Raw genomic sequence first — 18,626 nt, 5'->3', positions numbered from 1 at the left:
TAGATGAGGTATCTGTGGGCTCCATCCCAGGTTCCCTGTCTAACTCCACTCCCCACAGACTTGGCCCAGCCCTGCCCCAACCCCAGCTTCCAATATCCTCAATAAGCTGATGGCTCTCAAATCCCTATTTCCAGCCTCTCTGCCAGGAGATTTAAGAGCAAGTATATAGCTGTCTTCTCCACCATCCACAGTGGGCATGGCCGGGTGCCTTATTTCCTGGCAATTTGCAACTGCTTCTGTGCAGGCCAGAGGAGGGGCAGTGCTGAGTATTTCAAGGTTGCCGTTTTACCAGACAAGTACCTTGGAGGGTGAGGGGTGAGGGAGAGAGTAGAAGACTGTGGAAGTGACTAAGTACCGCAGGCCAGTGGATCTGGGTCCAAGGTGGGGTGGGGATACTGGAGGGAGCTGGAAAGGAAAGGACGTTTGTAGCCTGGAGTTTGCAAGCGGTAGTGTTATGGCAAGGGAACAGCGAAGTCCAGGGGTGAGCATGGAAGCGGAGGAGGGAAAGAAACGATTGGAAGCAAAGTCATCCATCCCTGTATCCAAAGTATGTTCTGAATCTGTGCATCATTCTCCCATATCAACCAGCCTGGCCCAAGCTACCACCAGCCCTTATCTCCTACCTGGTCTCCCTGATCTCTCTCCTATTCTGAGCCCCTCACTTTATTCTTCGCATATCAAACAGAGTCATCTTTTAAAACTGCAAACTGTGTCACGGCACTGCCCTGTTCAAAGCCCTCGATGGCTGCCATCACATGTAAGATACGCTAATAACTTCTTGCCCTGGCTGCCACACGCTATGCTCTCAAAGCTTCCTACCTCTTTTCATTCCCATCTCTTAAAGGCTTTGAATTCCTCCAGATGCAGGAATCGCACTCCTTGCAATACAATGTTGCTGCACCCCCACCCCACGCAATGGTGAAGACTGGAATCTGACTGGGCCTCATGATGTTTAAGCTACAACCTGAGTGACAAGAAGATCTGGGGAAGAGCAAGCCAGGCACAGAGGACTGCTGACCTGAGTGACCTTAGGCAGGAGCAGGAAAGCCAGCGGGGCTAGAGTGTAGAGGGCAGAGGGAGAGAATGGCTTGGGAGGACACGCCAGTCAGCCTCTGCCATGTAACGAATGGCCCTGAAGCTTAGCAGCTTGCAACAACCACCATCTCAAATTTCTTCCGATCCCGTGGGTTGGCTGCACACTGCTGGCATCTTCCTCTGCTGGCATCACTGAAGCACCTGCAGTCACACTGCTCTGGAAGACTGGCCTGGCTGGGAGGTCCAAGACAGCATCACTCACACATCTGGCAGTGGGCGCTGTGCTGGCTGGGATGCCTCCATTCTCTCACAAGGCACAGCCTTGGCACTCAACCAGCCTCAATTCCCCTGCCTGCCTTTCCTTCACTGTCTTCTGGACCTGGAGTTCTTTCCAGGGGAGGCCTGACGTCAACCTACCATTGTGAGAGGATTCCCGGAACGCTGGCGCAGCCCTTCAAATGCAATTCCTCAGCTGAAATCCAGGCCTGCTGGAGTGAGATGGAGCTCCACAGGAGGGACACGTGCTAAACCCTGGCCCGGGTAGCCCCAGAGGACACACGAGGCCCGCTTCTGCCTAGAGCAGGGCTGACAGACCTCATGCCTCCCGGCTCTAAGATGAGCCCCATTCAGTGGCAGCCTGGGTGTCTGTGAGACCATTGCCATGGGCTTTGATTGGCATCAGCGTCATGACACCTCTCTGAGCCTCAGGCTTTTCTCCCATAAAGTGAAAGAACAAAACAGAGGAGGTGGGAGTATTGGGTTCACCTTCAAGTACCAAATGCCTGTGAAGTATCCTTTGTGCTCAACCCGTGAACAGAGGATTATCCATGATATTTTGCTGATCGGGTAGCCTTTGGTCAACCAATGCAGACGCCAAAGTCAAACCCTTGCAACTCTGCAAGATGACAACTTAAGCCTGAGTTACAGGAAAAGAAAAATCTCAATATGCCTGAGAAGCAAGAGGCTGCAGCATGCGATCCTAAGCACCCGGTGCCTTTGCATTTTCAGGGAAAGAGGTGGAAATCTCTCCTGCTGCACGAATTTTAAAAAGCCAGCACAGAAATCTCTTGACAGCTCTGCTCTCTGGAATTTCATCGAGGCGCTCAATGGAATACTTCAGTTGCAAAGTAACCATTTCCATTGTTCTGAGTGGCCACAATCCCTTTTTATTGATGTCATAAAGTAGGTATTTATGAGATGAGGTTATTAAGATCAATAGAATAAATGGAACACCTAATTCTATCTTTTCTCAGTGGCACAAAGTATTCTCTTGGCGCGATCCCAATGAATAAAGGGACCCAGGCGCTGTCACATAGGCCTAATCCCAAAGCAAAGAGCTCACCCTATTAACGGTGACTCCCTTTTTACATGCTTCTTAAAGTCAAAAATTCTGTTGGCCCTAAGTAGCCTTTATTGAAAATTAAAAAAAAAAAAAAAGAGTACAGACTGGAATTCATTGTGCAACTGGATTTACCACATTTATAACCAGGTTGGCCGCACTAGTTTTCATTTCACCAGAAGAAGAAAAAAAATAACACGGAGAGGAAAGAGCCTTCTGTTTTTAAAAGCTGTTTGGAAACATGTAACTGGTTTACCTAATACCCCTTTCAAGGGGAAAAGTTCCACTGCAGGGGAAAACTCTTGACCCCAGACTTGACTCTGGTGGTTAAGGGAAGCCCTAATCTCTGCAGACTGCTGGGCTCTTAAGAAGCTAATGCTGAGACAAGCCCTGGAAGGCCAGCCCATTCCTTCTTCCAAGGGAAGGAACAGCAGAATAGGGACTGCGTTGTTGATTTGTGTTTGCACCAGCATGAATGCTTCCAGGGGTAATTATCAAATGTCTATATTTAGACAAACCGGCCCATTCTGAGATAATAGCACAGGCTCCTATTTACCAAGTGTGTTTTCCAAGGAAGAAAGCATCCAGCAACCGTGCTCGGCATATTTGCTCAGGTTAAAGCAACTTGGGTAACTAGGGGGCAGAGCGACTGCGTTGTCTGCAGCGGCTTTGGGAAACTGATTCTGACTGCACCCCAACATCCCATGGGGCGGTTCACGTCAGTGGAACTGGGAGGAGTCCAGCCAGCACCCAGCACATGTGTTCCATGGCCCTTCACAGAGGTTCTGCTGTGTGCCTGGCACCATCCTAGGCACTGGCTGCGACTGTTCTTGTTTTTCTAGTTATCTTGGCCCACGAGGCCATCGGTGGTCACACCTACCTACCCTGTTCACCTTCTCCCCACTCTCATCCTCAATGCATGCTACAGGCAGATCAAAGGCAACAGCCTTGTGTGTCCTGTTATTCCCTGTGACATCCACCTTAGGCTCTGATCCATGGGATCTCTGCTTCTCACGTTCCTTTTCCCTCTCACCAGTGGGATAAGATGTGCCCCATCTTATCTGTGTATTTATCACCTCCCATAGTTATTAAAGAATCAGCACATAACAGTATCAAGTTACTCCAGAGCCACTCTTCAGGGTCTTTGCATCAGCGATGGAAAGAGGAACTCTTCCCTTGGCCCTCAGGGCCAGGGTGAGCAACCCAGATTAAACCCCAGTCCCTCCCTGCAAACAAGCTGGGGACAGACGCGGACAGATGTAGATAGTGAGGACAGACAGCAGAAAATCACAGAGCATGCAGGGATCTCAGAACAAGAAGAGGACATGCCCAGCTCCCCAGTCCACTGATTATGAGGCATTTCCACATCCATGACCTCATCAGGTCCCTCTACCAGCCGAGGAGGCAGTGGATGCTGATCCTGCTTTGGAATTGCAAAAACCAAGCTGGGTGACCTGCCCACAAACTGAGAAGGTGCAAGAGTACAAGTTTAAGCCCGTTCTTCCAATGCTTGAACCATTGCTCTTTTTACCACACCCCAGGGAGCAGCATGACATACCCAGTTGGGCTGTTCCCAGAGTCCACCTGCCAGGCTCCAGGTCCCACTCCACCCCCATTCAAGCTCGGAGACCTCCTAGGCCAGGTGCCTTATTAGTCCCTCTATGTCTTGGTGTCTTGCCTAGAGAATCGAAGTACAATGGCAAAAGGTGGGTGACCCTGACCGTGATCAATAGGGTTGTCTTCAGGATTATGAGAGAAGATGCAGGAAAGCATTCACTTGGTGCTGGACATACATGAAGCATTCGGTAAATTAAAACAATTGTTCTACTTTATTCTTTAGGTCAATAACTTTATAGATGAGAGGTTGGATGACTTGGCTGAAAGACCACACAGCATGGGGCAGAGTCAGGACTAACAACAGACACTCAGATGGGCAAAGAGCCTCAGAGTGACAGGCCTTGCCCTAATAAGATGCAGAAAATATTTGTAGCCCTGTTTAGGCAATTAGTAAATGGTGGGTCCAGGATGACACCTTGATTCCGAATCCTTTGCTCTTTCTCACTTTATTAGGCAGCACTTTCTTTTTGTCCTACCTAGGTAGAGAAAAGGAGGTGCCACTGAGTCACTAGGTGCCATGGACCAGGACAGCAGGATCCCAAGGCAATGAAGAGTGAGCTACAACCTCAGGGGTGCCCCTTGGGTGTGCTGGGCACCATGCCTGCTGATTTCCATCAAATGGGGCTTCCTGGCAGCAGAGCTCAGCCTTTACAATCATCCTTTCTGAGTGGGTATCATTTTATGATGGGAGAGACTTTCCGCGTCCTGAGAGTAGCAGATTTATAATTGAGCAAAGCAAAAATGCCATTAGATCAAAGGTCCCAGGAAGTGAGGCCTCATCAGTTCTCAGTAACACATCATTTATATGGACATCAGGGATGGGAGTCCAGCAAGGACATGTTCAAGTTCAAGTTATCTAAGTGCCTGGAGCAGCTGGCCATTTCCTAATGACATGGATGGCTTTCATGGCAGGTGCTTTCCCTGGGATCTGAGCTCATATAGAAATAGAAGTTAAACATACAGTATGGACTTCCAGATCTGGGAAGGACAGAGGCAACCCAGTGTTTTGCTTCCATTTATTTTACAGTTGAAGAAATAGAAGGAAAGCAACTTGCCCAGATGTCAGGTCAGACCAGTGACAGAGTTCAGGCATTCATTCATCAAACTCTCATGAAACATGCCCTCTGTGTCGGGTCCACTGCTAGATGCTGGGCATATATACAACAAGACTTAACTCAAGGAGCTCCTGCTCTCGAGGAGCTCACCATCCAGTGGAGTATCAAATGATCCTCTGAGGATTCAAATGGAGACAGGAACTACTGACCATCAAATCCAGTGGGACCAAGAGCAGATGTTTGATTTCAAAGGCAAGTGGAATAAATGACAAAAGCAAAAAGATGTATCTCTTGGTAGTGTGTTAGTCAGAATGAGATAGGTTGTGCTGCAGTAACAAACAAAGCACTGACACCATGCCCAAACAGTTCAGCAGAGGAGGCTCAACTTTACACAGTCTCTCAGGCTGACCAAGGCCACCACCACCTTGCAACTGCACCTGCTAGAACACACCAAGGCAGAGAAAGAATGCCAGGAATCTTGGACCAGCAATTACATTCTTCAACTCCTAAGTAATACGCTTCGCTTCCACTAGCTGCCCTAACCAATTCACTGTCTACTAACCAATTCAAAGTAGTCTTGTATCTTTACCTAATTACAGAGGGGTGGGACATCATAAATCTTCAACAAGCCCAGAAGGGAGGGCAAGTGAATGTGAGTGAGCCTTAGAACCCCACAGACACACTTTTGCCCTAATAGATACTTGGGACTATGTTTCTCTTCCACCAAAAAACTTAGCTTATCTTTGCTGAAACCCTGTTTCTTTAGTTTATTTTTCATTTTCCCACTTTCGGTAAACACATGAGCATAAGAGATCTTTTGTTCCTCTTAACGTTTCCATAAACGACAACTAGCATTCAGCCCAGAGTGGGAGCGATAAGGGTGAGTGGAGACTGCAGCATGAGGGGGATGGAGACAGGGGCCGTTTCTGCTCTCTCTGCCTTACTGCGGCCATGTTGAAATGCCAGCAGCCTAAGTGGCACCAGCTGGGTTTTTTCAAAGAAAAGCCAAAAATCTGATTTTTTTCAGTAGAACCTCTTGATGTTAATATATTAGCAAGTAAGCCAACCTTTTTCTTGAAGAAACAGTGCTGGCCATACTATAGACACCAAAAATGTATAAAATAAAAATAAATACCTGGCCATTGGTGGGAGACCTCTGCTCCAATCAACATCTTCTTCTCAAAGAAAGGGGCAAGGCTCCAGGGGAAAGAGAAAGTGGCCTGAAGTCAGCAGCAGCTCAGGGGATGGGGACAGACTGGGCAAGAGGACCTATGCACCAAGTATCCATGTACTTGGCCTCTCCTTAAGACTCTCTCATCAAAACTGACCAACACGGCCCCTCCTGAGATGCAATGCAGCTTGGCATGGGTCCAGGCCTCTTCCCTACCTCCTTATCTTTACTCAACTTTGCCAATCCAGGGCTTGGCAAGCCTTTGAACAATACCACGCTGCCAGACTAACAAGCTAAGAGAACTTCCAGCATGATGGAGCTTTCCAGTGGTCCCTGTTCATGGAGATGTCCCAGGGAGGGTTGGCAGGGGTGAACTCCCATGAGGAACCTCAGCTTTCCCATTCAGGACAGACCCCCATCAGAACTGGAGCCTCCAGCCTCTTAAATTAATGCATGGCCCAGGGAGCTCTGGGACCCCTGATGGGTGTCCTTCTACACTTGGACCCTCTCCTTCATGAGCTCCAGATCTTTTTCCTGGGAGCAACTCATGCTGCCTGGCATTGAGACTACCAAACCAAAGACAAGCAGTGCACCCAGAGGTAACACAGGGCTACTCATATCGCACTGGATGCTCTCCAAAGTCCTGACAGGCAGGATTTTGCCCAAGAGCCCTTGTTGACCTTAAAGACTCAGAGGGGAGGCCGGGCATGGTGGCTCACACCCGTAATCCCAGCACTTTGGAAGGCTGAGTCTGGCAGATCACCTGAGGTCATAAGTTTGAGACCAGCCTGGCCAACATGGAGAAACCCCATCTCTACTAAAAATACAAAAAATTAGCCAGGCGTGGTGGTGGGCAACTATAGTCCCAGGTATTCGGGAGGCTGAGGCAAGAGATGGCTTGAACCAAGGAGACGGAGGTTGCAGTGAGCCAAGATCGTGCTACTGCACTCCAGCCTGGGCAACCAAAAATAAAAATAAAAAAGATTCAGATGGGAAAGATCACACAACTGGTTAGCAGCAGAGCTGGAAGTAGGGTTCTGGTCTTTGAACTTTAAGGAAACTATTTATTTCATCCATTTTCCATGAACAGAAAGTGAAGATTTGAGTCAACTGAACAATGGACGGCATCATGGCCACCACATTCGTTTGTTCAATGAGAAAGGAAATGTGAGTGTTTATCATGTGCCAGCACTTTCCAGATTTCAGCTATGTCTTCGTCAGTTTGGGACACTGTAACAAAACACCATAGACTGGGTGTCTATAGCAGCAAACATATATTTCTCACCATTTTGGAGGCTGGAAGTTCAAGAACAAGGTGCTGGCATGGTGGAGTTCCTGGTGAAGGATTGCCTCGTGGTTTACAGACAGACACTTTCTTTTTGTTTTGTTTTGTTGTTTTGTTTTGTTTTGAGTCAGAGTCTCCCTCTGTCACCTAGGCTGGAGTGCAGTGGCGTGAACTTGGCTTGCTGCAACCTCCGCCTCCCGGGTTCAAGTGATTCTTCTGCTTCAGCGTCCTGAGTAGCTGGGATTACAGGCACATGCCACCACACTCAGCTAATTTTTGTATTTTTAGTAGAGACGGAGTTTCACCATGTTGGCCAGGGTGGTCTAGATCTCATGACTCGTGATCCACCCACCTCAGCCTCCCAAAGTGCTGGGATTACAGGTGTGAGCCACCACGCCTGGTCCAGACAGACACTGTCTTGCCATCTTCACATGGCAGGTAAAGAAAGTCCTGGTCCCTTCACTCCCTTATAAGGACACTAATCCCATCACGGGTGCTTCACCCCGTGACCTCACCCAAAGCCGATCCCCTCCCAAAGGCCCTGTCTCCAAATACCACCACAGCGGGGATGAGGGCTTCAGCACATGAATTTGCAGGCAATGCAAACATTCAGTTCAATATGTAAATATGTAAACCAAAATACACACACACACCACTGCCACAGATTCAGGAATTGTTACAATTTGCAATTTATAGAGAAAACAGAGGCTCAAAGTTACACAGATAAGAGCAGTCTAAGCGGTTGGGTGTGGAAGAGCAAAGCTGCCGGGAGGATCTGCATCTGAATTCCCAGGCCTAGATCAACGCTCCGGGTTTAATGATCTCTCAACCCCAGCCAGAGATAATGGGAAGAATTAACACCATTGATGGCCACCACCACGCCTTATTCTGTACCATGTATGATGCCAAGGACTTTTTTTTTTTTTAACATTTTCATTCACATACCATAAAATATACTCTTTTTAAGTGTACAATTCAATGCTATTTAGTAAATTTGCCATTATGCAACCATCACCACAATCCAATTTTAGAACATTTGCACCACCACAAAAGAATCCCTCAGGTTTATATATAGTCACATCCCACTCCCGTCTGTCCCCAGTCCCTGGCAACCACGAACCTACTTTCTCTTTCCATGGATTTGCCACTCTGGACATTTCATGTAAATGAAGTCATACCGTATGGGGTCCTTTGTGCCTGGCTTCTTTCGCTTAGGGCAATGTTTTTGAGATCCACTTTTTTGTAGCATGGTCAGTATCTCATTCCTTTTTCTTGCTGAATAATATTCCATTGATGACTCTAACACACTTTCTTTCTCTGTTAATCCGTGGATGGGCATTTGGGTTGCTTCTTCTTTGAAGCCACGATGAATAACACTGCTGTGAACATTCACGTACAAGTCTTTGTGTAGACGCGTTTTTATTTCTCTTGAGTAGATATCCAGAAGTGGAATCGCTGCTGTGTAAATGTATGTGTAACTTTAAAAAAAAAAACTGCCACAGTATTTTCCAAAATGGCTGCAGTATTTCATGGTTCCACCAGAAATGGACAAACGTTCCAGTTGCCCCACACCCTCACCAACACTTCCTGTTGTCTGTCTTTTTACTATTGCCAAGTGATTTGTTTTTACCAATTAACTTAGAGAATCCTGGCAGATACCATAGAGATACAGGCTGTTCCTATTCCTACTTGACAGCCGGGAAGACTGAAGTGCAAGGATGATGAAGCCCCTTGCCCAAGGTCACGAGCCAGTAAGGAGCACAGTCAGGGCTAGACCCAGGTCTGCTGCTCCCTGAGGCTGGTCTGCCCCTCACCACCCTACTCTCCTGCCTCCTGTGGCATTGAGCAGTGCACTGGCTTTCCCCACATCATCCAACCATTAATCAGCACCTACCAAGAACCAGCACTGACAGGTCTCGAAGAATCCATAGTCCCTTGTGTTATCTCATACTCTCACTCACAGCTAGCTTTTCCCTGCAGAAACTAAGATTCAAGAGGAGTCACCATCTCTCCAGGGATCAGCAAACATATTCTGTAAAGGGCCAGAGAGTGAATATTTTAGCTTTGCAGGCCCAGTGGTCTCTGTTCCAAATACTCAGCCCTGACCCAGCAGTGCAAAAACAGCCATGGACAATACATAAACGAATGGGCATGGCTGTATTCCAATAGAATTGTATTTACTAAAACACGCAGCAGGCCAGGTGTGGCCCACAGGCCATAGCTTGCTAACCCATGATTTTTATCCATTGTTACATGACCAGGAAGGGACTGAGTCATTTGAATCCGGGTGGGCCTGACGTCTTGGAGTCCATAGCTGTCCCAATCCTCATAGCCTTTTACACATCCACTTCCCATGTTGATTTCAGGACACTCTTTCCATCCAGGTTGTACACGACTCTTCCCCTCCATTTTTGCTCATGACTGACTGTGGTCATTAATTCATATATTTAGCATAGTTCAACCACTAGCAATTCCTCACGCCCCAGGCTCATGCACATGTAACAGGAGCACAAGCGCTGGCCCCAAATGCCCAGTTCAACTCCCAGCTCCACACTGCCTGGCTCTGGACCCTCTCAGACCCTCACTCTTCTCATTTGTAAAGTGGAGACAGTCAGAGTGCCTGCATCATAGGTGGGTTGTGATAATGAAATAAACTCTAGGAACATCACTTTCAAATAGGGCCTGGCACAAAGTAGGCTCTCCTCAAATGGTAGCTATCACCAGGTAGCCCCTGCCATCCAGGAAATGGCATCCATTTCATATCGACGCGTTATTTGATATCTCACAGGGGACAGCAAAGAACGCACTGAGGTTAAAAGTTCCTGTGTAATTATCGTTGGCTGCGCAGGGTGGTGCCACACAGTTCTTCACAAAATGGAACAGCCCGAGGACAAAACTGTAACACGCTAGTAGTAATAATAATGATAATAATAATAATAATGGCTCACATTTATTAGGCATTTAGTAAAGTGACATGCTAAGTGCTTTCCAAACACGGTCTCATAATAGCTCACATCAGGACAGCTCTTCCAAGCTGACAAAGCGTTTTCCTGGGCTGTATCTCACGTGTACCTCCCATCTGCCTGTGAGGGTGGCCTCTGTGTCCTCTCTAGTTTATAGATGAGGAAACTGAGACCCTGAGAAGGGACGTGACTTATGCAGGCAGCCAGCGAGAAAGTGGCCAGGCGGGGCCCTCACTCAGGACTCTGACTTGCGGACTGGACGCCCCTTCCTGACTCCACACCCCACCCTCCCCATGCCAGGCTTCAGTCCCGCATTTTCCTTATGCTTCTGCCCACAGCTGCAGAGCGAACAGCCATGCTAAGTCACCGGGCACTACCAACTCCCAGGAGCGGATCTGCTCCAGAAGACTGGGGAGAGGGAACGCTTAGCCAAGAGAGTGCCCTGTGGCAGGAGGTTCACATGCAGGCAGGGCACGCCGGGTGCTGGAGGACTCTTCAGGCTGGAGCCCTGTGTGCAGCGGATGTGCAACATGGAATTTAAAGTGGGGAGAAGCCTGAGCAGCCACTGTATTTGACCTCCCTCCCCAATGTTAGAACGTTCTCACAAGGCCATGGTCTGGGGAAATCCCTCCAAGAACAGGGGAATCCTCGAACACAGGAATCATCATTCCTGCCCCCATCCCCAGCAGCATGGATTGAGAAAATCTGTTTGTGTGACATCCTCTAGACAAACCAGGGGAGCCCGGCGTCCTCTGCCCCATGACAGCCTGAGAGCAGTGCTGCCGGCCTCCATGCTTCCTCTCCAGGTAACCGTGCAGTCGCGGCCCCCACTGTTTGTACCTGATGTCGTTTCCAGACATCTTCAGGGGCCAGCTCTGGCTACGTCTTTGCTGGCCACACCCATGGGTAGCTGGTTTGGAAGGACACAGACCAACCTTGATCATTTCCCTCCCCTGTAAAACAGCAGTGATGACCCTCGCAGTGTGGCTGGTGTCTGATAGAATCAGAGGTGGTACACGCCAGGGGCTCCCTGGAAAGCCACTGTATACTAGGACTTCTCTGGCAGTGGTAGATGCTGTCAGCTCTGTCGCAAAGCCAGGAGCCCTTCAACAGGGGCTGGAAGGCGTGCCTTCGTTTTGCATTTCCCTCGCACAGCCTCTTCTATTGGGTGAAAGGGATTTATTAATAGAGGAAACAAATCACTTTTAAAAGTGTTTGTTTAAATGTTTAGTTGACAAATAAAAGTTGTACATATTTGCTGTTGTGAAGCGTGATGTTTTGAGGTAGGTACATATTGCAGAAAGTCTCAATCAAGCTAATTAACACATTCATGGCCTCACATACTTCCCATTTTCGTGTGTGCAGTGAGAAGAGAATTACAATTTTTTATTTAAAAATGCAGAAAGCAATCTTCACGGCGAACGCCATGGCCATCACAATTGCATCTAATCTGTTGCTCTCTCATGGTTCGCACACTCGAGCGGGGGCAGCAGCGGACCATTACCCCCCCCGGGAGTGGTCCCCAAGAACATGAGCAAAGAAGGAGGTGCCTGCTCCCATCAGAGCCGCCCAGGACCCCCAGCCAAGCACCAGAACATGCTATCCGTTTGCCCTGCTGTTCCTTCTATCTGGAAGACACTCTCTGTTCCTTCTGTCTTCATGTTCTAGAGCCGCCATCTTCTTGGCTCTGAAGCTCTCCCAGGCAGCGTGGGTGTGAACGCTGCTATGTCCTCTCTTGGTGTGTGCTATGCCGTGCCGTGTGAGTGCTGACCCCCATGCCTTACTCTCCACCAGCCTGTCACAACAGCGATGAACAGCCACTGTCTGCTGAGCACTGGCTGCACGTGAGGCATAGTGCTGAGTGACTTAGATACATGCTCTTGCTGTCCTCCCTCCTAAATCCTTGATAGTCAACCCTTTGGTCTGATCTGCTGAGGAGGAAACTCAGGTTGGCAATTTTTCAAGTTACACAGCGATGTCAGGGCAGAGCTGGACTTGTTCTGAAGCTCCACTCATGATCTCAGCCGTCTCTCTATCCCCAGCCCCTAGCACCTGTGATTCCAGCCCAGAGAATCCCAGCCCTCTTAGGAGAACAAAGATTATCAGTTGTTGTTTTGCAGTAACAGGGTCTCCCAGATACCTCATTTAGTAGCAAACCAGATGGCAGCCCGATCCAATGATTCCTGCTCCACTGCCCAAGGGAAAAGGCCTTACCTCCAACTGGATCATCTCCCCTCCATTGGGGGAGTTATTGATCTAATGACCTTGGCAAACAGAGACTTAAGCTAACTCCAGCCTCCTGAATCTGACCATCCTTCCGTCTTCCCTTCCTGCATTTCTTTGTTAGCCTTTTCTTCCTGCCTGCCTCCTTTCCCTCTTCCCTCTAACTCCAGCCTCCTGAATCTGACCATCCTTCCGTCTTCCCTTCCTGCATTTCTTTGTTAGCCTTTCCTTCCTGCCTGCCTCCTTTCCCTCTTCCCTCCCACCCTTTCTCTCTCATTCTTCTGCACTCAGTGGACAGTAGCTGTGCCCTGCTGTGGGCTGCATCCTGGGCCACATGGAGAAGCAGACATGTCCGGGACATGGAGCAGACATAGAGGAGTTAAGAGGGGGACTGACAGGCTCCAGGAAGGCTTCAGAGAGGCCGTGTCGCCTGCACTGAGTCCTGATGGCCTACACTCTGAGGAGTTAGTGGAGCCAACAAGACAGAAGTTTTTCCCCACAGGCCCCTGCTGAGCGGTCTCCTCTCCTGATGCCCCAATCCTTGTTGGTGCCACCCACCTTCTCACCTCCCTGACTTAGGAGTTAATGCCAGTGTGGCCCCCTCTCCCTGTTGTGCCTCAGTTACCCACTAGGCATCATGCTGTTGCATCTCACTCTATAAAGTTGGCCAGCTGGGTTCCTGCTCTTCTCCCCACTCACTCACAGTCACTCACAGGCAGACCTACAGGGCGCCTGCCCAGCCACTGTCACAGCCCCCAGTCTGGCCTCCCTGCTTCCCATGCCTCCCCATCACACCCAACCTCCAGGACACACCGCACCTGCCTGAATAATCTCCCAAGCATAGCAGAGCTCACAGGGCTGCCACCCACAGCCATGGCAGGGTGGGACCCACACCCCCAGACCTGGATATGAAACTTCCAGTCTCATCCTCCACCACATGGAGGCCCAGGAAGGCACCTCCTCTGCACCCTCGCTTCCACCATTCTCCCTTCCCACAGGGCACAGGCACAGAGAGTTTCGGCCAACTTGGAGGGTGCTGGGTCCTGAGAGGTGACAGTCCCTCAGTAATAGCCACAGTCAAAACCCAAACAAGTGCCAGGCACAATGCTCAGTGCTTCACGGAGGTCCACCAGTCCAATCCCCAAGACCATCCAACAGAGAAGCATCATTAGACCCTTGTCACCAAGGAGGAAACTGAGGCTCAGAATGGCAAAGTGGCTCACTCAGAGTCACCAGTTAGTAAAAGGAAGGTTGTCTGTGAGTGCTGGTCCCTGTCTCCAAAGCTTATGCCCTGCACCCTTATGACACCTCTTCCCAGGCACAAAATGGGAACTATTCATCTGCCTGTCTGCCTGACTCCCTCTTATTCTTTAAGAATCAGTCACCTCCTACAGGAAGTCCTCCCGACCTTCCCCAAGGCTGGGGTGGATGCTTCTGCTTTGTAGGTGTGGCATACACACTTACGAAAAAAATCTCTGTTCCCTGCACCGCCCCGCCCCCATGCCCCAACACACACACACAAACTGTGCAATCCTCCCAGGCCTTCCCCACAGCCACCACTCTGCATCACCCTGGCACTGCTGAGAAAATCCTGCAGGCTACATTAAAAGACAGAGGTGTCAGGGCTGCCACAATGAGCAGAAGATGACAAACACCTGACTCAAGGGAGCCGGGGTTTCATGGAAGAGCTCTTTGCGCAGGGCTTCATGGGTCAAGGTGGGTTTAAACAGATCTGGGTGAAGGACTCCCCAGCAGGTAGGCCTGTGTGAAGGTGGGAGGAGGAGGAGCGCCTCCAAGCACGGGTCAAAACTCCCTCCCTCCTTCTCAGTCTATCTGCCTTCTCCTAATCCTTACATCAGAGGTCACAGGCTGGAAGTCCAGTTTTGCTTGACCAGCACAGCTCTTTAGATTTTTTGTAGATGCATGGCCAACATTTAGTCATTGGGAATTTCAAATTAAAATCTGGATTTCTGGGGTCTGGCGGGAGGTGTTCACATCATTGGGGCGAATCCCTTATGACCAGATTCGTGTTCTCACTTGGGAGTAAGTGAGTTCTCACCCTGACAGTGCCCAGCAGAACTGGTTGTTAAAAAGAACCTGGCACCACCCCCGAGCCTTGTGTCCCCGTCTCCATGGGAGCGACACACATACCAGCTCCCTTTTGCTTTCTGCCATGAGTGGAAGCAGCCTGAGGTCCTCACCAGATACCCAATCTTGAACTTTTCCAACATCAAAACCGTGAGCCAAATAAACCTTTTTTCTTTGTAATTTATTCAATCTCGGGTATCCCTTTAGAGCAACACAAAACAGACTAAGACACTCCCACCCAAGGGGACCTTCCGTCACCAACCGTCAGGGCACCAGTAATGTCACCTGGCCGGTCACAGGCCTTGGTGGCCCCTGCCTGGCTCTGAAGGCGTTTAGATTAACCCAATCCCAAACCACCTCTGATGGGAAGCCCGGGCTCCTTCCACTGGACTTCCTGCTGGCACAGAGAGGTTTCTGCCTGGAATACACTACACTTTTATACAGTCACACATTTTCTCCCCAAACACAACCACGCCCACTCTCCCTTGGGGCCGGGCAGGCCCACACTTGAATTCTAACCCACATGGCATCAGAGCGTGGCTCACAGCCCTCTGAGCCTCCGTTGTCCCTCCAACTTTGACACAGGTCACCTTGCTGTGGGTGGGTTTAATACTTCTTTTTTGAAATCAGGTACACTTGACAGGGCCACAGTCTCCAAAGGACATTTTGTATTTCCACCCTAGGTCTCATCTCCCTCCCCCAACCCCACTTCTCTCTCTCTCTCTTTCTCTCTGTAGCTAACTCTAATTCACACACACACACACACACACACACACACACCCCACACAACTCCCAAATCCAGAAGTATTTAGTTGAGTTGAAACTTGGCACCAGAGTCCTGAGCCTTAAGGCAAACATTTGTCCTAGAATTTATGGAAAAATCACTTGGCTTCTCTTAGCTAGGTCATGGCAAAAAAAAAAAAACACACAGCAACCCCCTCTCTCTGTGCCTGTCCTGCACCACACTATGCCATCCCACCCCCACGGTGCACTTTGACTAATTAGAAGCTCTTGGAATTTCCCTGGGCTAGAGACAGGAGCTACTCTAGGCACACAGTCCACGCCATAGACAGCAAAGGGTGCCCATTATTGACACCCATATCCTTCCATCGGCTGGTGCTCATCAAAGCTGCCTTGAGTTTTGAGTGGATTCTGCATGCCGTCCTTAGATTCCCCAGGATGAGGGTGCATTGGCAGAACTTGGTGCTGAGGTGCCTGGCATATGCCTGAGAAGCTCATTAATGAGAGAAGTATCTGTTCACTCATGTATTCACTCACACATAAATTCTTCCATTCATCTTTTCATTTGTTTCTTCATTTATTGCAGCTTACTCTATTTTACTCATTTTCTTCCTCACACATTCATTCACTCAGAGCTTGACTAGTTTATGTATAGATATAGATCCAGATCCAGATATAGATATTGATTGATATAGATTCCCTTGTTCACTTACTCAGATATTAATGCATCCATCATCCACTTTCTCACTCATCTATTTATCCATTCATCCATTCATTTATTTCCCCAGACATTGACTCACATTCTTAATGTATTTATTAATGCATTCACCCATCCACTGTCTATTTATCCATCCACGCAATCACTGCATTTATTCATTAACTCGAACACATATTCAGTCAAGAATCAGCTCCTCCTCTGGGGAAAGCAAGTAAGAATGATCAAGGCGAGGGTGTCACCCACTCACACCTGGGTCTCACACAGGAGATGAGCCTCAGACTGCAGTCAGTCCACCTCAGGGAAGAAGTGAGTCACAGCATGATTGGGAAAAGAGAGGCCAGGTTCTTTGGGCACCAGGGACAGAGAGTAATTTGGGCCAGGGCAACCAGGGAGCTCTCCCTTAAGGGCAGTCCTCCCTGAGGCCATGGAAGACTTTCAAAGGCATGTGGAGCAGTGGTGAAGACTGCTCCCTCAGGTGCTGGGTGTGCACGTAGGCCAAGGAAGGGGAATACCACCCTCGTCTGGCAGCCGCCAACTTCATAAGTAAAAATATGGGCTGCTGGATGTCCTGGCTACGGCAGAGGAATACAGAGCTGCAAGATCCTGGACTCCGTTCTAGAACTGCCACCAAGGAGTCCTGAGACTGTGGGTGGCTTCCTCAACCTGAGTGAGCCTCACATTGTTCCCTGTCCTGGGGCTGCTCTGAGGACACTGATGGATGAAACCATTGTCTGTGTCCCATCTGTGAGGCCCCCTGAGGGCCCAGACCCGGGACTGAGCCAGCCTTATTCCCTGCTGTTTATCCAGAGCCTAGAACAGGGCTGGCACACAGTGGATGCTTGGTAAATATTTGTTGAATAAATGAATGATTGAACTGGAAAGGGATTTTTGAAATTATCTCATCCAGTCATTTTCAAACTTTTTTTTTTTTTGAGTCGGAGTCTCGGTCTGTCACCCAGGCTGGAGTGCCATGGTGCGATCTCAGCTCTCTGCAACCTCCGCCTCCTGGGTTCAAGCAATTCTCCTGCCTCAGCCTCCCAAGTAGCTGGGATTACAGGTGGCCATCACCACGCCTGACTAATTTTTGTATTTTTTGTAGAGACGGAATTTCACCATGTTGGCCAGGCTGGTCTCGAACTCCTGACCTTGTGATCCACCAGCCTCAGCCTCCCAAAGCGCTGGGATTAGAGGGGTGAGCCACTGTGCCCAGCCATTTTCAAACTTTTAAGGGGCTGCAGGGACCACTAGAGAAAGTTTGGGGCTGTATCCCACTTGACCTAGGTACCTCTGTTTTTAACTGTTTACATATTGGGCTTTCCAAATTTCATTTGCAAACTGAAATTTTGCACACAAAAAATTACAAAAATAAAAATTTTCAAAAATTATGGTCTAATTCTTCCCTTTCAACGATAAGACACTAACGCCCAGAGAGAGAATACAATGTGCCCAAGATCGCCTAGCAAGCTGCTGATGGGGCCAGAAAGAGGATCCAGACCTCCAGACTCCACATCCAGGGCCCTTCTCACACTGCCCTCATCCCCTGGCCTCGCTCTATCCTAATGTTGACTCTGCAGGCTTTCAGGGGCCACCTGCCATCCAGTCCCCCTCCTGTGGGCTTATTAATGGCTGCCTACAGGACTCTGAGATTCCAGATGGAAATGGAAAGAATGGTAAAAAGGAGGTAATTAGGCCAAGTTGTGGAGAGGGGAGCCGTCTCAGCCAGGTATGCAGTGTCTCCTCAGGTGGAGAATCTGGCTAGAAATTCCGAGGGGAGAAAAGCTAACTCCATATGACCATGGTGTTGGGTTTTGAAACCCTATACATTTTTAAAATCTATAATTATGTGGTACACACCTAATTAAAATGGACTATAATTGTTGAAATATTTTATTGAAGTCATTTTTTTTTTCCGAACGACAGGTTTAACAGATGATAAAACTTGTCTTGTGGTTAACTGGGGCTGCCAAGATCCCCAGGCACAGTACAGAGGGTGGGGCTGTCCGACAGCGGACAGTCAACTGCAACTGAATGCCAGCATTCTTTGCTAAGCACTCCCTTCTGAAGGCTCCTCTTGGGCCCCATGCCAAGCGCTCAGGACGAAGACAAATAGCCTGGGTGGGTGTTTTGTGCACAAAGATGACTGAGGTTTGCTTTCGCTTGATGGAGAAATCCTTTGAAATTGTGCTCCCGGGGAGCAAGGGCAGCTAAGATCAGAGGGAACTGTTTATTCAAAAGCACAAGGAGAGAAGAGTGATCCCTCCCCTCTCACAATCCACACCCTCCTTCAAACTCCAAATGACCACAGCGAAACAGGCCTCGACAGCATCAGGGAGCTGCATCCTCACGTCTTCCAAAGGCTGAGATGGACGCTTCTCTACCAGTGCCTCCGAC

Source organism: Trachypithecus francoisi, unplaced genomic scaffold (assembly GCF_009764315.1).
Source record: "Trachypithecus francoisi isolate TF-2019V2 unplaced genomic scaffold, Tfra_2.0 Lachesis_group3, whole genome shotgun sequence".
Lineage (NCBI taxonomy): Eukaryota > Metazoa > Chordata > Mammalia > Primates > Cercopithecidae > Trachypithecus > Trachypithecus francoisi.
This window is presented reverse-complemented; position numbering follows the sequence as displayed.